The 20911-nt window shown below is 38.6% G+C and overlaps 1 protein-coding gene across 8 annotated transcripts in view; it reads left to right on the top strand.

Annotated features, from left to right (window-relative positions):
- The window catches only part of GEMIN6 (gem nuclear organelle associated protein 6), a 39752-nt gene that overhangs the window by 12236 nt on the left and 6605 nt on the right, over positions 1 to 20911 (top strand). For 5 of the 8 annotated variants that reach the window (XR_011466112.1, XR_011466108.1, XR_011466111.1 and 2 more), the window contains one exon: positions 7079 to 9251. The exons of the other annotated variants lie outside the window; for them this stretch is intronic. The gene's annotated coding sequence lies outside the window, so the exon portion shown is untranslated. The remainder of the gene's footprint in view (positions 1 to 7078; positions 9252 to 20911) is intronic. 8 annotated transcript variants of the gene reach the window in all.

Below are 20911 nucleotides of genomic sequence, written 5' to 3'. Positions count from 1 at the left end.
GTGAGGGAAGTTTTCAGCTATTATAAAAATATTTTCTCAGGTCCTTTTTCACTCTCTTCTCCTTCTGGAACTCCTATAATGCGAATGTTGGTGTGCTTAATGTTGTCCCAGAAGTCTCTTAGGCTGTCTTCATTTTTTTTTGTTATTTTTTTTCCTATGTTTGGTTCTGTGGCAGTGATTTCCACCATTCTGTTCTCCAGGTCATTTATCCATTCTTCTGCCTCAGTTATTCTGCTATAGATTCCTCCTAGTATAGTATTCATCTCTGTTTATTTAGTCTTTAGTTATTCTAGGTCTTTTATAAGCATTTCTTGTATCTTCTCTGTTGTTTTCCCAAAATCCTGGATCATCTTCACTATCATTATTCTGAATTCTTTTTCTGGAAGGTTGCTTATCTCCACTTCATTTAGTTGTTTTTCTGGGGTTTTGTCTTTTCCCTTCATGTGGGACATAACTTTCTGCTTTTTCATCTCAATTACCTTCCTGTAATGTGGTTTTTGTTCTAGCCACTTTGGCATTGTGGTTCTTCTTGCTTTTTTTATCTGCCCTCTGATGGAGGAGGCTAAGAGACTTGAGTAAGCTTCCTGATGGTAGGGTCTGATGGGAAAACTGAGTCTTGCTGTGGTGGACAGGGCCTTCCTCAGTTCAGTTCAGTTCAGTCGCTCAGTCATGTCCAACTCTTTGCGACCCCATGAACTGCAGCATGCCAGGCCTCCCTGTCCATCACCAACTCCCAGAGTCCACCCAAACCCATGTCCATTGAGTCAGTGATGCCATCCAACCATCACATCCTCTGTCGCCCCCTTTTCCTTCTGTCCTCAATCTTTCCCAGCATCAGGGTTTTTTCCATTGAGTCAGCTCTTCGCATCAGGTGGCCTAAGTATTGAGCATTTCAGTTTCAACATCCATCCTTCCAATGAACACCCAGGACTGATCTGCTTTAGGATAGATTGGTTGGATCTCCTTGCAGTCCAAGGGACTCTCAAGAGTCTTCTCCAACACCACAGTTCAAAAGCATCAATTCTTCGGCGCTCAGCTTTCTTTATAGTCCAACTCTCACATCCATACATGACCACTGGAAAAACCACAGCCTTGGCTAGACGGACCTTTGTTGACAAAGTAATGTCTCTGCTTTTGAATATGCTGTCTAGGTGGTCATAACTTTCCTTCCAAGGAGTAAGCATCATTTAATTTAATGGGTGCAGTCACCATCTGCAATGATTTTGGAGCCCAGAAAAATAAAGTCAGCCACTGTTTCCCCATGTATTTGCCATGAAGTGATGGGACCAGATGCCATGATCTTAGTTTTCTGAATGTTGAGCTTTAAGCCAACTTTTTCACTCTCCACTTTCACTTTTATCAAGAGGCTCTTTAGTTCTTATTTGCTTTCTGCCATAAGGGTGGTGTCATCTGCATATCTGAGGTTATTGATATTTCTCCCGGCAATCTTGATTCCAGCTTGTGCTTCCTCCAGCCCAGCGTTTCTCATGATGTACTCTGCATATAAGTTAAATAAGCAGGGTGACAATATACAGCCTTGATGTACTCCTTTTCCTATTTGGAACCAGTCTGTTGTTCCATGTCCAGTTCTAACTGTTGCTTCCTGACCTGCATAAAGGTTTCTCAAGATGCCAGGTGGTCTGGTATTCCCATCTCTTTCAGAATTTTCCACAGTTGATTGTGATCCACACAGTCAAAGGCTTTGGCATAGTCAATAAAGCAGAAACAGATGTTTTTCTGGAACTCTTGCTTTTTTGATGATCTAGTGGATGTTGGCAATTTGATCTCTGGTTCCTCTGCCTTTTCTAAAACCAGCTTGAACATAGCTTTAATCAAATTATCTGCTGATGGGTTAGGTTGCACTCCCTCCCTGTTAGTTGTTTGGCCTGAGGCTACCCAGCCCTGGGGTGTAGGAGCTCTATGGTAGGGTTAGTGGCCACCTCCAAGAGGGCTTACGCCAAGGGGAACCTTCCCAGACTGCTGCTACCAGTGCCCCCTCCCTGTGATGAGCCCCTGCCAATTCATGGCTCCACAGGAGACCCTCCAACACTATCAGGTAGTTTTGGTTCAGTCTCCTGTGAGGTCACTGCTCCTTTCCTCTGGGTCTTGGTATGGGCAAGATTTTGTTTGTGGCTTCCAAGCCTGGAGTCTCTGTTTCCCCCAGTCCTGTGCAAGTCCTATAATCAAATTCTGTTGGCCTTCAAGGTCAGATTCCTTGGGAATTCCCAGTCCCGTTTTTGGATCCCTTGGCTGGGAAGGCTGATGTGGCGTTCAGAACCTTCACAACAGTTGGAGAATTTCTTTGGCACTATTGTTCTCTAGTTTGTGGGTCACTCACCTGGTGGGTTTGAAATTTGATTTTGTGGTGATTGTGTCCCTCCTATCATCTCACTGAGGCTTCTTCTTTGTCTTTGGACATAGGGTATCTTTTTTTGGTGGGTTCCAGCACCCTCCTGTCTAGTTCAATAGCTAGTTGTGATTTTGGTGCTCTTGGAGGAGAAGATGAGTGCACATCCTTCTACTCAACCAACTTGAACAGGGTTCCCTTTTCTTTACATCCTCGGCAACATTTATCATTTATGTACTTTTTGATGATAGCCATTCTGACAAATCAAATGTGGTTTTGATTTGCATTTCCCTGATGGCTAATGATGTTGAGCATCTTTTCATGTGTGCGTGTTGGCCATCCGCATTTCCTCTCTGGAAAAATGTCTATTCATATCTTCTGTCCATTTTTAAAATTAGGTTGTTTGAGTTTGTTTGTTGTTGTGTTTTTGATGTTGAGTTGTATGAACTGTTTATATATGTGGGATATTAACCCCTTATCAGTCATACCACTTGCAAATATTTTCTGCCATTCAGTAAGTTGTCTTTTAGTATTGTCAGTGATTTCCTATGCTGTGCAAAAGCTTTTACATTTAATTAGGTTCCATTTGTTTATTTTTGGTTTTATTTCCTTTGCTCTTGGAGATAGCGCAAAAAAAATACTGCTACAATTTATGTCAAAGAGTGTTCTGCCTATGTTTTCTTCTAGGAGTTTTATGGTATCTGGTCTTATATTTAGGTATTTAGGTCTTTAATCCATTTTCAATTTATTTTTATATATGATGTAAGAGAATATTTTAATTTCATTCTTTTACATGTGGCTGTCTAGTTTTTCCAGCACCAGTTATTGAAGAGACTGCCTTTGTCTTCTTTGTATATTCTTCCTCCTTTGTCATAGATTAATTGACAGTAAGCCCACAGATTTATTTCTGTGTTCTCTATTCTGTTCTCCATTGATCTATGTATCTGTTTTTGAGACAGTGCCATACTGTTTTCTTTTTAAATTTTATTGTTTGTTTATTTATTTATTTTTGGCTGCACTCATTGCAGCACATGGACTTTTTGTAGTTGTGGCAAGCAGAGGCTGCTCTCTAGTTTGTGGTGCATGGGCTTTTCATTGTGGTGGCTTCTCTTGTTGCAGAGCATGGGCTTTAGAGTGTGGGCTTAGTAGTTGTGGTGCAAGGGCTTAGTTGCCCCACAGCTGGTGGAGTTTTCCTGGACCAGGGATCAAATGCATGTCCCCTGTATTGGCAGGCAGATTCTTAACCACTGGACTGCAAGGGAGGTACAGTACTATACTGTTTTGATGACTGTATCTTTGTAGTATAGTCTGAAGTTGGGGGTGTGGATTCTTCCAGCTTTGTTCTTCTTAAGATTGTTTTGGCTATTTGGGGTCTTTTGTGTCTCCATTCAAATTTTAAAATTATTTGTTCTAAAAATTTTTTTTGTTCTATTTCTGTGAAAAATGCCGTAAGTATTTTGATAGGGATAGTACTTGAATCTATAGATTGCCTTGGGTAGTGTGGTCATTTTAGCAGTATTAATTCTTCCAATCCAAGAACACAGTATATCTTTCCATCAGTTTGTGTTGTCTTCAATTTCTTTCATCAGTGTTTCTGAGTATAGAGATATAAATATACCCTTCTTAGGTAGATTTATTCCTAGGTATTTTGTTCTTTTTAGTACAATGGTATATGGGAATTTTTTAAAATTTCTCTTTATGATAGTTCATTATTACTTAGAAAAGCAGCAGATTTCTATATATTAATTTTGTATCCTTCAGCTTTACTGAATTCATTGATGATCTTTGGTAATTTTCTGGTGGCATCTTTAAGATTTTCTATGTCTAGTATTATGTCATCTGTAAACAGTGACAGTTTTACTTCTTCCTTTCCAATTTGAATTCCTTTTATTTCTTTTTCTTCTCTGATTGCTATGGCTAGGATTTCCAGAACTATGTTGAATAAAAGTGGTGAGACTGGGCATCCTTGTCTTGTTCCTGAGTAAATGCTTTCAGCTTGTCACCATGGAGTATGATGTTAGTTGTAGATTTGTCATAATGGCCTTTATATGTTTATGCTATTGCCAGGTATCTGGTATTGGATTTGTTTCTCTGGAGAACTAATATAGTGTATTACACCATAAACAATTTTCCAAGTCATTAAATATTCTATAATCTTATAGATCTTATAGAATCTATTTGCATAGATTTTGATTGTATGGGTATCCTCTGTTGTAAGAAATTTAGATTATTTTCATTTTCATATTATAAATAATGCTGAAGTGTATACAACTAGTATAGATGCACATCCCTGACTATTTCTTTAGAATAATTCCATAAATGAAATGAGAGTCAGAGTATTAAAAAATATAAAAGTTTTAAAGCATGTTGCCAAATAACTCTCCAAAAGGGTTATAGCCATTTATACACCTCCCTAATTAACCTACAAGGGTATTTGATTCTCTACTTTCATTAATATTGGATGTTATCATATTTTTAACCTGCAAAGTTTGTTTTTTTTATGGATTTTTTTTCATTTGTATTTTGTTGATTTACAGTGAAATTGAACATTATGCTCACTGGCAATTTGTTTCTGTCCTTTGCTGATTTTTCTGTTGGAGTGTTTCTTCTATCTAATTGATTCATGGCAATTCTTACTATATTAAGAACTTTAGTTATTTGTATTCACTGTTAAAATTTTCGACTCTTACAGATTTTTTTCAGAACCATACATTTTTAATTGATATGTTCTTGACATAAAACATTGTGTAAGTTTATGGTTTACAGTAAGTTGATCTGATATATTTGGATATTGCAGTATGGTTACCACTGTAGAGTTAGCTAACACATCTATCATGTTACATAATTATCATTTCTATTTTGTGGTGAGAACAATTAAAATCTAGTCTCTCAGACACTTAGAAGTTTATAATACAATATTGTTGACTATAATCACTATGCTGTGCAGTAGATTTCCAGGATTTATTTATCTACTAGTTACAAGTTTATACATTTCTCCAGTTTCCCTATCTCCCAGCCTCTGATAACCACCATTCTACTCTCTGTTGCTGCAAGTTTAGCTTTTTCTTTTTATAAAAAAGTTTTTAAACGAAGTATTTACAGTGTTGTGTTAATTTCTGTTGTGCACCAAAGGAATTCTGTCCATAGGGTCACACAGAGTCGGACGCAACTGAAGCAATTTAGCATGCATGCACACAGCATATATGTGTGTGTGTGTGTGTTTATATATATGTATGTATATATGGCTTGTAGCCCATCAGTCTCTTCTGTCCATGGTATTCTCCAGGCAAGAATACTGGAGTGGATTGCTGTGCTCTCCTCCAGGGGGTCTTCCCGACCCAGAGATTGAACCCAAGTCTCTTATGTCTCCTGCATTGGCAGCTGGGTTCTTTACCAGTAGTACCACTTGGGAAGCCTATACATGTGCAGACCCCAGACTTCCAGTCCATTCCCCCAATTTCCCATCTTCTCCTTGGCAACCACAGTCTCTTCTCTGTGTCTGTGAAGACTCTTAGAGTTTTAACAGCAATTGATTATTTCATTCTGAATTTATCTTAGTAAATCAGAAACTGTCATAGTCATATGATATTCATTTAGTTTAATGAGTAAGAGGCAGGCACTGTACTCTGTGATGAAGACAGACATGAAAGATGTGTTCAGAGCTGAGCCTTTTAGATAAATGTGTAATTAACTTAGCTTTACAATGAATAATGATAATAGTTGCTAATACTGAAGCATAACTAAACCTTAAGGTTTAAAAACAAGCAATTTAAGTAGAATAGTATCTTTGAGGCTGTTATATCCCTTTATTTATTTTTTTAATATATAACATATTTTCCCTATTTTCTCTTCCCACTATATAAAAATCTGTATCCCTTCTGCTTTTCTCTTTCTTTTCCTTTGATTATTCTCCTGTTTCATTTTCCCCTCCTGTCATTTAACATATAAAAACACAAAATTGAAGTACATTTTAACCTATGTTTCTAATTGTTGTAAAACATTGTGAAAATTACTATTGAAGCATTTTGCTTGCAGTTTCTTTTTTTTTTGGCAGTTTCTATTTTTAAGAATAGATTAATTGGACCTATTGTATTATTATGAATATATTAAATAACTTGTTGTTTGGAATTGGTTTTCCATTGTGCCCACATCCACCCCACCTTCCTACCAAGATTTTATAGTAATGTTGTGATAAAAACTGTTGCATTTGAGTTTTTTTTCCTAATTGCAACAATGCAAGGAAATCTTTCTAATTTACACAGCACTTTCCATTCCAAAACCTTCTATAACTAACCATAATATTTTATCAAGACCTAGTTTTCTGTGAAAATATATGCAAGTACAGCAGTGGTACTAAGAATAACAGGTGTTGGGTTTTTAATTCTCATAATCTGTATTCTTTGGTCTGGACAACTTACCCTTTCCTCTAGTCTTAACTAGAAACATATTCAAATATATTTCTCTTTCCAGCCAGATTCTTGCCCCCAAGGTCTTCCTACAGAGAATTCATTATGTTTGTTCAGCAATCATTGTACATTTCTGCAACACAAATAAACAAAAGAATGATCTTATGAAAATGATAGATTGGAGGGATGGTTCCCAAAGGACCTCTTTGGTTTACAAAGGATTTGCTTCACAGTGTTCTAAAAGAGCATATTTTCTTTAGTATGTTCCACATGATTTTAACTAGGTAAATAAAATTATCTTTTTTCCCCCCTTTGTCTGACATAGATGAGAATATCTTGATACTGAACCTCACAGCTCTAAGTCTGCCTGCATTATAACAGCAAGACTTCAGGCCGTGGAAGAAGTGACCCCATTAGGAGATCAGGAACTACCCTCACTGAGGCCACACCTCTCTACTTCAGATACTTCACATCTCTAAAGTAGGGAAACGAATATGTCACTTACTCTGAATAAGAGAGACGATATGGAGCACGGGTTTACATCATTTAGTAAGGTAGTAAATAAGGAGGAGGACAAGTTTGAAGATGCCTATGAAATTATCCCTGCAGCAGCAACAATGGATTTAGTATCTTCCTTGGAAGAATGCACAACGGGATTGTATTTATTTCTAAATAACAGATTCTCTGATGCCATACATCTCATTTATCCATGGTCAAAAAACAGCATATACCATGCTGTAATCTATAGCATTCTTATGGTTGTCAAGGCCTTCTTGACTTTTGATCCACAGGATATAGAGATTGGGATGACTGCCACAAAGGAAGCTTTGAGAGTCTGTAACAATTTCCGAAGAAAATCTAGGATGATAAATTTTTCTCGTCTAGTTAGCAGGCAGGGAATAAAGGCTATTAAAGAAGAGGAATTGCATGCAGAAGTCTGCTATGCTGAGTGTTTGATCTTGAAATCCACTGTAATGTTTATACAAGATGACAGTATGCTTAGTTTTCTTAAAAGCGGGATCAACATTGGGTTAAGTTACCAAATATATAAAGACTGTCAGCAAGTGTTAACACAGATACCTGATTACCAAAGCAAAACCTACAGACACCTGGTTGGAGGCATAAAATTTGGACTTGGAGTATTCAACTTGTTATTATCACTTGTGCCACCAAGGACACTTAAACTACTCAATGTTGTTGGATATTCTGGCGATAGAGAGGTAGGCTTGACTTTGCTTAATGAGAGTGCATCTGAATCCCATATAAATAATATCTTTAGTGTTTTGATTCTACTGTTCTATTACAATTATCTCTCCATAGCTTTTAGTGTTGAAAGGAACCATAATTCTGCTGTGGAGAATCTCTTCCTAATCTCCCTTCAGAAATTTCCAAACTGTGTCATACTTAAATTTTTTCATGCACGTTTTAGTATGCTGAAAGGATATTTTAAACATGCCCAGTTAACATTAGAAGAGTGCATTTTTATTCAGAATGAATGGAATCAGCTTCATCACCTCTGTTACTGGGAACTCATGTGGTGCCACATTTTTCTGCTGGAATGGAAGCAGGCTTACCACTATGCCCATGTGCTGGTTCAAAACAGCAGGTGGTCCAAGTCAGTATATTCTTTCATGAAAGCTTCTCTACTAGCCGTGCTTCCTCCTGATTTTGCGAAATCAGTAAGTGAGGACATGAGCTCTCTCTTCCTAAGCGTGGATAGCCTGAGAATCAGAATTTTAGGAACTTCTGTGCCGATAGAAAAGTTTGTTGCTGAGAAGGGTCAGCGCTATGGGACAACTGCAGGCTGGTTTACAGCACAGCCCATTCTGGAACTTATGTATGCCTGGAGTGGTTTCCGAGTCATAAGCAAAAAGCTAGAGCTTATTTCAACCTGGCTATCAATCATTGACAAAGGAGAAGAACTTTTACAAGAAACTCCAAATAAAGAGTATGTCATAGATGACATAAGTTTATTAAATTTACTGAAAGGTCTGTGTCTGAAATACTTAGGGAAATATTCAATGGCTGAGTACTACTTTAGTCATGTCATTCAAAAGGAGAAATTGTTAAAATGTGACCACTATTTGGTGCCGTATTCTTACTATGAACTGGGAATTCTATACTATCTAAAAGGAGATTATGCCAGTGCAACAAAAACCCTAGAAAACATAAAAAATTACAAAGACTATTCCATGGAAGCCCGATTACAGTTTAGAGCTCACATAGCCCTTGAACAAATAGCTAAAGAAAAAGTTATTTAAACACAAGTGTGGTGGTTTTTTTATGAGTGAAATGTCTACTATCAGCTTGGTAATTAACAAGTAGAAAAATAATTTCTTTGTGGAAGAAATCCAAGAAGAGGCAACTGCTAAGAATCTGACCAGTAACAAGGAAGAAAGGAATTGGCCATTACTTTTTCCTCTTCCCTCCTCCATACCTATAAAATGGAATGTTTTAGACTGGCAAATGGAGTGATGCATATTCTTGAAAAAGGAAAGGTAAATGATGTACATTTTATTTTTTTTTAATTTTAATTGGAGGCTAATTACTTTACAATATTGTAGTGGTTTTTGCCATACACTGACATGAATCAGCTATGGGTGTATATGTGTCCCCCATCCTGAAGCCCCCTCCCACCTCCCTCTGCATCCCATCCCTCAGGGTCATCCCAGTGCACCAGCCCTGAGTGTCCTGTCTCATGTAGTGAACCTAGACTGGCAATCTGTTTCACATATGTAATATACATGTTTCAATGCTATTCTCTCAAATCATCTCTCCCTCACGTTCCCCCTAGAGTCCAAAAGTCTGTTCTTTACATCTTTGTCTCTTTTGCTGTATCGCATATAGGGTCATCATTATCATCTTTCTAAATTCCACATATATGCATCAATATACTGTACTGGTGTTTTTCTTTTTGACTTACTTCACTCTGTATAATAGGCTCCAGTTTCATCAATCTCATTAGAACTGATCCAAATGTGTTCTTTTTAACAGCTGAGAAATATTCCATTATATATATTTACCACAGCTTTCTTATCCATTCGTCTGCCAGAGGACATCTAGGTTGCTTTCATGTTCTAGCTATTGTAAACAGTGCTGCGATTAACACTGGGGTACTTGTGTCTCTTTCAATTCTGGTTTCCTCAGTGTGTATGCCCAACAGTGGGATTGCTGGGTCACATGGCAGTTCTATTTCCAGTTTTTTAAGGAATCTCCACACTGTTCTCCATAGTGGCTATATTAGTTTGCATTCCCACCAACAGTGTAAGAGGGTCCCCCTTTCTCCACACCCTCTCCAGCATTTATTGTTTGTAGACTTTTTGATAGCAGCCATTCTGACCGGCATGAATGTTACATCATTGTGGTTTTGATTTGCCTTTCTCTGATAATGAGTGATGTTGAGCATCTTTTCATGTGTTTGTTAGCCATCTGTATGTCTTCTTTGGAGAAATGTCTATTTAGTTCTTTGGCCCATTTTTTGATTGGGTTGATTATTTTTCTGGAATTCAGATGCATGAGCTGCTTAATTTTTGAGATTTTTTTGAGATTAATTCTTTGTCAGTTGTTTTGTTTGCTGTAATTTTCTCCCATTCTGAAGGCTGTCTTTTCACCTTGCTTAGAGTTTCCTTCGTTGTGCAAAAGCTTTTAAGTTTAATTAGCTCCCATTTGTTTATTTTTGCTTTTATTTACATTACTCTGGGAGGTGGGTCATAGAGAATCCTGCTATGATTTACGTCAGAGAGTGTTTTGCCAATATTTTCCTCTAGGAGTTTTATAGTTTCTGGTATTACATTTATATTTTTAATCCATTTTGAGTTTATTTTTGTGTATGGTATTAGAAAGTGTTCTAGTTTCATACACAAAAATAAACTCAAAATGGATTAAAGTGGTTGACTAGTTTTACGAATGGTTGACTGGTTTTCCCGGCACCACTTGTTAAAGAGATTGTCTTTTCTCCATTGTATATTCTTGCTTCCTTTGTCAAGGATAAGGTGTCCATAGGTGCGTAGATATATCTCTAGGCTTTCTATTTTGTTCCATTGATCTGTATTTCTGTCTTTGTGCCAGTACCATACTGTCTTGATGACTGTTGCTTTGTAGCATAGCCTGAAGTCAGGCAGGTTGATTCCTCCAGTTCCATTCTTTCTCAAGATTGCTTTGGCTATTCGAGGCTTTTTGTAATTCCATACAAATTGTGAAATTATTTGTTCTAATTCTCTGAAAAATATGTTGGTAGCTTGATACGGATTGCATTGAATCTATAGATTGCTTTGGGTAGTATACTCATTTTCACTATATTGATTCTTCCAATCCATGAACATGGTATATTTCTCCATCTATTTGTGTTATCTTTGATTTCTTTCATCAGTGTTTTATAGTTTTCTATATATAGGTCTTTTGTTTCTTTAAGTAGATTTATTCCTAAGTATTTTATTCTTTTCTTTGCAATGGTGAATGGAATTGTTTCCTTAATTTCTCTGTTTCCTCATTGTTAGTGTATAGGAATGCAAGGGATTTCTGTGTGTTAATTTTATATCCTGAAACTTTACTGTATTCATTGATTAGCTCTAGTAATTTTCTGGTGGAGTCTTTAGGGTTTTCTATGTAGAGGATCATGTCATCTGCAAACAGTAAGAGTTTTACTTCTTCTTTTCCAATCTGGATTCCTTTTATTTCTTTTTCTGCTCTGACTGCTGTGGCCAAAACTTCCAAAACTATGTTGAATAGCAGTGGTGAGAGTGAGCATCCTTGTCTTGTTCCTGACTTTAGGGGAAATGCTTTCAATTTTTCACCATTGAGGATAATGTTTGCTGTGGGTTTATCATATATGGCTTTTATTATGTTGAGGTATGTTCCTTCTATGCCTGATTTCTGGAGGGTTTTTATCATAAATGGATGTTGAATTTTGTTAAAGGCTTTCTCTGCATCTATTGAAATAACCATGTGATTTTAATCTTGTAATTTGTTAATGTGGTGTGTCACATTGATTGATTTGCAAATATTGAAGAATCCTTGCATCCCTGGGATAAAGCCCACTTGTTCATGATGTATGATCTTTTTAATATGTTGTTGGATCCTGTTTGCTAGATTTTTTTTTGAGGATTTTTGCATCTATGTTCATCAGTGATATTGGCCTGTAGTTTTCTTTTTTTGTGGCATCTTTGTCTGGTTTTGGTATTAGGATGATGGTGGCCTCATAAAGTGAGTTTGGAAGTTTACCTTCCTCTGCAATTTTCTGGAAGAGTTTGAGCAGGATAGGTGTTAGCTCTTCTCTAAATTTTTGGTAGAATTCAGCTGTGAAGCTGTCTGGTCCTGGGCTCTTGTTTGTTGGAAGATTTCTGATTATGGTTTCAATTTCTGTGCTTGTGATATATCTGTTAAGATTTTCTATTTCTTCCTGGTTCAGTTTTGGAAAGTTCTAAGAATTTGTCCATTTCTTCCAAGTTGTCCATTTTATTGGTATATAGTTGCTGATAGTAGTCCTTATGATCCTTTGTATTTCTGTGTTGTCTGTTGTGATTTCTCCATTTTCATTTCTAATTTTGTTGATTTGATTCTTATCCCTTTGTTTCTTGATGAGTCTGGCTAATGGTTTGTCTATTTTATCTTCTCAAAGAACCAGCTTTTAGCTTTGTTGATTTTTGCTACAGTCTCCTTTGTTTCTTTTGCATTTATTTCTGCCCTAATTTTTGTGATTTCTTTCCTTCTACTAACCCTACAGTTCAGTTCAGTTCAGTCGCTCAGTCGTGTCCAACTCTTTGCAATCCCATGAATCGCAGCACGCCAGGTCTCCCTGTCCATCACCACCTCCCGGATTTCACTCAAACTCACGTCCATGGAGTCAGTGATGCCATCCAGCCATCTCATCCTCTGTCGTCCCCTTCTCCTCCTGCCCCCAATCCCTCCCAGCATCAGAGTCTTTTCCAATGAGTCAACTCTTTGCATGAGGTGGCCAAAGTACTGGAGTTTCAGCTTTAGCATCATTCCTTCCAAAGAAATCCCAGGGTTGATGTCCTTCAGAATGGAGTGGTTGGATCTCCTTGCAGTCCAAGGGCCTCTCAAGTGTCTTCTCCAACACCACAGTTCAAAAGCATCAATTCTTTGGTGCTCAGCTTTCTTCACAGTCCAATTCTCACATCCATACATGACCACTGGAAAAACCATAGCCTTGACTAGATGGACCTTTGTTGGCAAAGTAATGTCTCTGCTTTTCAATATCCATAACTAGGTTGGTCATAACTTTCCTTCCAAAGAGTAAGCGTCTTTTAATTTCATGGCTGCAGTCACCATCTGCAGTGATTTTGGGTTCTTCATTTCTTCCTTTTCTAGTTGCTTTAGGTGTAGAGTTAGGTTATTTATTTGATTTCTCTCCTATTTCTTGAGGTAGGTTTATATTGCTATGAACCTTCCCCTTAGCACTGCTTTTACTGAATCCTATAGGTTTTGGGTTGTTGTGTTTTCATTTTCGTTCATTTCTATGTGTATTTTGATTTCTTCTGTGATTTGTTGGTTATTCAGAAGTGTGTTGTTTAGCCTCCGTATGTTTGTATTTTTAATAGTTTTTTTTCCTGTAGTTGACATCTAATCTTATCGCATTGTGATCAGAAAAGATGCTTGAGATGATTTCATTTTTTTTTTTTTAATTTACCAAGGCTAGATTTATGGCCCAGGATGTGATCTATCCTGGAGAACGTTCCGTGTGCACTTGAGAAAAAGGTGAACTTCATTGTTTTAGGGTGAAATGTCCTATAGATATCAATTAGGTCTAACTGGTCCATTGTATCATTTAAAGTTTGTGTTTCCTTGCTAATTTTCTGTTTAGTTGATCTATCCATAGATATGAGTGGGGTATTAAAGTCTCCCACTATTATTGTGTTACTGTTAATTTCCCCTTTCATATTTGTTAGCATTTGCCTTACATATTGTGGTGTTCCTATGTTGGGTGCATATATATTTATAATTGTTATATCTTCTTTTTGTGTGGATGCTTTGATCATTATGTAGTGTCCTTCTTTGTTTCTTTTCACAGCCTTTATTTCAAAATCTATTTTATCTGACATCAGTATTGCTACGCCTGCTTTCTTTTGGTCTCCATTTGAGTGAAATATCTTTTTCCAGCCTTTCACTTTCAGTCTGTATATGTCCCTAGGTTTGAGGTGGGTCTCTTGTAGACAGCATATATAGGGGTCTTGTTTTTGTATCCATTCACCCAGTCTTTGTCTTTTGGTTGGGGCATTCAACCCATTTACATTTAAAGGTAATTATTGATAAGTATGATCCCATTGCCATTTACTTTGTTGTTTTGGGTTTGAGTTTATAAACCTTTTCTGTGTTTCCTGTCTAGAGAAGATCCTTTAGCATTTGTTGAAGAGCTGATTTGGTGGTCCTGAATTCTCTCAGCTTTTGCTTGTCTGTAAAGCTTTTGATTTTTCCATCATATTTGAATTAGATCCTTGCTGGGTACAGTAATCTGGATTGTAGGTTTTTCTCTTTCATCACTTTAAGGATGTCCTGCCATTCCCTTCTGGTGTGAAGAGTTACTATTGAAAGATAAGCTGTTACCCTTGTGGGGATTCCCTTGTGGTTTATTTGTTGTCTTTCCCTTGCTGCTTTTAATATTTGTTCTTTGTGTTTGATCTTTGTTAATTTGATTAATATATGTCTTGGGGTGTTTTGCCTTGGGTTTATCCTATTTGGGACTCTCTGGGTTTCTTGGATCTCTGTGGCTATTTCCTTCCCCATTTTAGGGACGTTTTCAACTATTATCCCCTCAAGTATTTCTCATGGCCTTTCTTTTTGTCTTCTTCTTCTGGGACTTTCGAATGTTGGGGTGTTTACCATTGTCCCAGAGGTCTCTGAGGTTGTCCTCATTTCTTTTTTCCTCTCTGCTTCATTTATTTCTACTATTCTATCTTCCACCTCACTTATCCTATCTTCTGCCTCAGTTATTCTACCGTTGGTTCCCTCCAGAGTGCTTTTGATCTCAGTTATTGCATTATTCATTATTGACTGACTCTTTTTTATTTTTTCTAGGTCCTTGTTAAACTTTTATTGCATCTTCTCAATCCTTGTCTCCAGACTATTTACCTATAACTCCATTTTGTTTTCAAATTTTTGGATCATTTTTACTATCATTATTCTGAATTCTTTGTCAGGTAGATTCCCTATCTTCTCCTCTTTTGTTTGGTTTAGTGTGCTTTTATCATGTTCCTTTACCTGCTGAATACTTCTCTGCCTTTTCATCTTATTTAGGTTGCTGTGTTTGGGGTGGCTTTTCTGTATGCTGGAAGTTTGTGGTTCCTCTTTATTGTGCACATTCCTCCTTGTGGGTGGGGTTGGCTGACTGGCTTTCAAGGTTTCATGGTTAGGGAAGCTTGTGTCAGTGTTCTGGTGGGTGGAGCTGGATCTCTTCTCTCTGGCGTGCAATGAAGTGTCCAGTAGTGAGTTTTGAGATGTCTGTGGGTTTGGTGTGACTTTTGGCCACCTGTATTTTTGTGCTCAGGTTATGTTCCTGCGTTGTTGGAGAATTAGCTTGGTATGTCTTGCTCTTAAACTTGTTGACTCTTGGGTGGAGCTTGGTTTCATTGTAGGTATGAAGGCTTTTGGATGAGCTCTTGTTGATTGTTGGTCCCTGGAGTCAGGAGTTTTCTGGTGTTCTCAAGTTTTGGATTTAGGCCTCCTGCCTCTGGCTTTCAGTCTTATTCTTATAAGAATAGCCTAAGACTTCTCCATTCATACAGCACTGATGGTAAACATCTAGGTTAATGGTGAAAAGATTCTCAGTGAGGGACTCCCAGAGAGGTTCACAGAGTTACATGAAGAAGAGAAGAGGGAGATGGGAGATAGAGGTGACCACGAGGAAAAGAGGGGGAATCAAAAGGGGAAGCAGTCTAGCCAGTAATCAATTCCCTATTTGCTCTCCACAGTCTGGAACACTCAGAGAGGTTCATGGAGTTCCATAGAGAAGAGAAGAGGAAGGAAGGCGATAGAGGTGACCAGGAGGAGAGGAGGAGGAGTCAAAAGGAGAGAAACCAATTAGCCTGTGATCAGTTCCCTAAGTTTTCTCCACAGCCTGGAACACCCAAAGAGATTCACAGAGTTAAGCAGAGAAGAGAAGGGGGAGGGAGGAAATAGAGGTGATTTGGGGGAGAAAAAGGAGAGTCAAAAAGGGAGAGAGCAATCAACCCAGTAATCACACTCCTAAGTAAAAATTGGTACTGAAGATTGGATTCTTAAAGGTATAGAATTGATAACAAATACCAAAAAGTAAAGATTAAAAATCTAGAATAGAGGTTAGACTCTCAAAAATACAATATTAACAAAACAAAACAATCACAAAAGTTATATAAAAAAATATGAAATTTGCTTTAAAAATAGGGTCTTTTTTTTTCAAAGTAATAGTAGGTTTTAAAAATGAAAAAGGAGTAATAAAGCACTTAAGAATCAAAAAATTATAATAGTAAAATATATCTAGGAATTTCTCTGGAGCTGTTGAGGGCAGTGTGTGGTCAATTCGGTTTCAGATAGTTCCTTGTTCCACCTTATACTTCTTGTCAAGGTCTATAGGTCCCTTCCAATGTAGCCAGTGGAAGGCTACATTAAAATCCTGGGTTTAATGTAGGGTTTTAATCTGTTGTACCTGTCCCTTCCAAAGCCGTTCTCTCTTCTTTGTTTGTTTTGGCTTCCTCTGTTTGCAAGTCTCTTCAGTGTCTAACTTTTGCTCTGACCCAAGAGGGCAACAAAGTGGTCATTTATTTAGGCACACTTGTTCAATTGTGCTGCGGAGAGGGAGGAACATGGCAAACAAGTATCACTGGCATGTGTGGGGAGTGCTTGCAGTGTCTGGGGCACACTGGTTTTGCCCCCGCTCACGGCATGTGTGCTTTCTCAGTCTACACTGCTCAGGCTCCAGGGTGCTCTGCAGGAACTGTCTAAAGAGGGCCCTGGGTTGTGTGCACTTCCCAGATCTACGCTGCTCAGGTTCAGGTTCTCAGGTACTCCACAAAGGCACAGACTTGGTTGGGCCTGCGTTTTGTGTCCTTCCCAGGTCCTAGCAGCTCAGGCAACCAGGTGTTTGGTGAGTGCACTCTCCCCAGGTGGGGTGGTGTGTCTTATCACCTCCCGGGTCCCAGCTGCTTGGTTTCCTGGGTGTGCAGCAGGAGCGCTGTCTCAAATGTGCTATATGTCTCCTCTGGAGAGCTGATCTCTGGCTGCGACCTTCCTGGTGGACGTCAGCCATCCAGGATCCCAGGAAGACTTGGTTAGCATCTGGGAGCCTGCTCAAAGTTTGGTAGGGGATGCCTGTCTCTGGGGCCAAGTTTGCCCCTTGTCTTCTGGCTCTGGCTGTGACCCGCCTGCCTCCCTGCCTCCGGCGGGGGATGGGCCAGTCCGCTGCCAACTAGTTCTCCTCTGGTATTTGCTCAGTCCTTTGTTCAGTGAGCGGGGCCGGCAGTGTCTTAGGTTAGAGCTTTTCATGGGAAAATTCTCTCTTTTCTTTTTTTTTTTTTTTTTCTCTCTCTCTGGCTATCCCACAGTTTGGGTTGCTATCTCACATTAGCTCCCTCAGATTGCCCTCAAGGCATTCAGGCCCAGGCGTTAGCAGTGCCGCCCGTGCCTCCCTGTTCAGCCCCTGCTTGCTGGTGGTGGGAAGTGAGCGTCTGGGCTGTTTCTCCGCTGGGAGTTGCAGTTAGGCGTGTAATCTGTGGGTTTTATTTATTTATTTTTTTCCTCCCGGTTATGTTGCCCTCTGAGATTCCAAAACTCCTCACAGACCTGCCGGTGAGAGAGTTTCCTGGTATTTGGAAACTTCTCCTCTTTTAAGTTTCCCTCCCCAGGATGGGTATCCATCCCTAACTGTTTTACCTGATTCCTGATTTTTTATCTTTTATATTTTGTCCTACCTCCTTTTGAAGACAATGGGCTGCCTTTCTGGGTGCCTGGTGTCCTCCGCCAGCATTCAGAAGTTGTTTTGTGGTATTTGCTCAGCTTTCAAATGATCTTTTGATGAATTTGTAGGGGAGAAAGTGGTCTCCCTGTCCTATTCCTCCACTATCTTCTAACTCCGTGATGTACATTTTAAAACATACTGGCTCTCTTATAAGTAATAAATTTACCAATTAGGCAACATTTTTGAAAAGAAAAAAGTATTTTTTAAATATCTCACTGAATAATGTAGACAGCTCACAAATAAAATAGGGGAAGTAGCTATACTAGGAATCCCAGTGCCCTGTAAATGTTTTTATTTAATTATTAAAGAAAGAAAAAAGACTTTAAGATCTTGACATTTCAAAACAATGATGTACTGAATAGCATAGACTCTTGAATGGTTTTCCCTTGTACACAATTCTTTTTGTTGGTTTTTTATACCAGAGACTACATCTTCCCCTGTGTAATCAGTGCTTTATTTTATCCTTTTTCATTAGGAAGCTCAAATACGGGCTTATGATTTGCCACAAAAGAGGGAAGAAAGAGGCCTCCTTTCCACACACACATAAACCTTCTGAAAATTATTGAAGGAGGACAAGAGGATAAATTCACTGGATAGAAAAAAAGAAAAGACTAGGTTGTTTGCTGGAGAGTTTAGTTACTGCATAGCTTCCCTTTAGTTGCCCTCCATAAGGTATAATTCCTCTGAAGACCAGCTTTTCCACACCATTAAGCCACTTGCATCTATGCTGTTGCCACTGTTCATGAGCCACACTGAGAGTAAACAGCACCTGTAGGAATGGGGCTTCTTCTGGTTTTACCTGCTTTAAGGATAAAATCCTAACTTCCAAAATATTATATCTGACTGGGTATATCCTTCTTACAGTTACCCTTGGAGACAGAATTTGCTGGGAGAGTTTAGTTTGCTAGAACACGTGGGTGAAACACATTAACTTAGTACTTTGGGTGTCCAGACAACCAACTGGAGCACAATGGGAAGCTGGTATTTTAGAACACTTACTTTGAAAAGCATGTTCCTCACTAACTGAAAATAGGCTTTTAGGTGACAAATTATACTTGAGTTATTCCCTATTATTTAATTAGTATGATACAGTGGTTAAGAGGGCAGGCTTCGACCTGCCTGCCTGGGTTTGTATTCTAGCTCTGTCACTACCTAGCTAGGTGGCCTTGGGCTTTTGTGCCTCAGTTTCGTTAGCTGTAAAATAAGGATAGTGGTTTATATGTTCATTAAGATTGAGTTAATAGCATTTTTATTATTACTACTGCTACTATTAGTAAGGATAGTAATACACTGTAGTCTTCAGTGCAGTGGATTTAAATTACTTTCTTGAAAAAAGCAAAGGTCCCTTTGTTACCTGCTTTGCCAATTTAAAATTTGACCTATCAATTTGCTTTTTCTGTTCTTAGTTTATCTTGGTCCCTTATGAAGTAAGTAACTCTTTGCTTAAATTATTGTTTTCTGTTTTGTCCCAGATTTTCCCAAAGAACAGCAAATTTATTAATTGGCTAAACAAATCTATGCTGAATGCCTGTTATATGCAGGCATTGAACAAAGTTCTGAGACTATAAAGACAAAACAGGCTCTCTCTCTTGAGGATTTTATTAGGGAGATAAATTAGAAAAGGATTTTGTTGGGGGTGGAAACACTTGAAATAGTTGTTTAAACAGAAAGGAGTTTATTTGTCCCAAATAAAATAGGTAGTTCAGGTCTTCTGTGGATCTTTTTCTTTCTTTTATCTTTCTGTGTGGCATGTAGCTCTTATGTATATTTCCTCAGTGCAAAGTGGCCACCGCACATCCAGGCGGGCTGGAGGAGAAATGATCAAAGGATCAAAAAGGTTTTCGCCTCCTTAGGAGAATTTTCTGTTTTGTTTTGGAAGGGACAGCTTTCTTAGGTACTTCTGTGTATGTCTCACTGGCCAGAAGTATTCCTGTGGTCACTTTTACTGTCAAGGGAAGCTGAAGATTTTTAGCTTTCAAGCCTCATTAGGAGGTTGTGGGAAAGGATTGTTAAATGAACCAACCTACAGTAACTGCCAAAATATAAATATGAGTAACAACAAGCTATAAAATGGTATCAGAGGGCACAGTTGAAAAGGGGGCAAGGTGACAATGAGCTCTTGAAATCACCTGGAGAAGTCTGTATGGAGATCCAACTAGAAATCCTGCAACTGGCATTTCCTTGACATTGCTACTCACAGTCCTGTTTCTGGCCTTTAACTGGCCCAACAGTTGACTAGACACATTGAGACTGATTCTCACCAAACTCGCAAGAGATTAAGGTATAATTTACTCTGCTAATTTATTCATTTATCAGTAGGGACTATTCCAGAGTCAAAAACTCAAATTTCCTATAGGAATTAGGCAGGAAATGTTAAACACATGAATCAGTCAAGTGTGTAAAATAGTAAAAGTGGTGGAAACTAGTTGTAAAGAAGAGAGAAAACCTATCTGAAGGCTTTCAAATTAAAAGACAAAATTTAGGGACCTCCCTGGTGGTCCAGTGGTTAAGACTGCCATGTTTCCAGTGCAGAGGGCATGGGTTTAATCCCTGGCCAGGGAAGTAAGATCCCATGTGCCACATGGCACAGCCAAAGGAGCAGAGAATGTGAGAGAAAAGATGTCAACTGGAGATGAGAAGCTCCAGGGGGAACAAGGATAAGAGTTGACCAGGGAAAGGAAAAGCCACACCCTCTGAACTCACTGAGGACAAGATACAGGAGAGGGCCTGTCTGAGAACTTGTTTAGGTAATGGGCTTGGTTCAGTTTGCTAGAAGTCAGTGATTTGTATCAGCAAATCTGGTAATGAGCCTTTAGTTAGAAGACTAAAGGGAGAGGGGAGAGAAGGGAGGGAAGTGGCCCTGTCTCACTCATGGCTTTATTTTATTTTATTTTTCACTCATGGCTTTAAAGGGGCTAACTTGAGGGGTAAGCTTGAGGCTAGCAACTACCTGTAGAATTTTATGTATAGAAGATAGAGGCCAAAGTCTTTCATTCTGCAATATAGACACTAGGCTTAAAATGCACATGACCCATTGTCACAAATATCTCTTTGGGGCTGAGTTTTTAGGAATTCAAATATTTTCCTTCACATTACAATAACAATCGGAGAAGGCAATGGCACCCCACTCCAGTACTCTTGCCTGGAAAATCCCATGGATGGAGGAGCCTGGCGAGCTGCAGTCCATGGGGTCGCTAAGAGTCAGACACG

Source organism: Bos mutus, chromosome 11 (genome assembly GCF_027580195.1).
Source record: "Bos mutus isolate GX-2022 chromosome 11, NWIPB_WYAK_1.1, whole genome shotgun sequence".
Lineage (NCBI taxonomy): Eukaryota > Metazoa > Chordata > Mammalia > Artiodactyla > Bovidae > Bos > Bos mutus.
The sequence above is the reverse complement of the archived record's forward strand: the minus strand, read 5'-3'. Positions and strand labels throughout refer to the sequence as shown.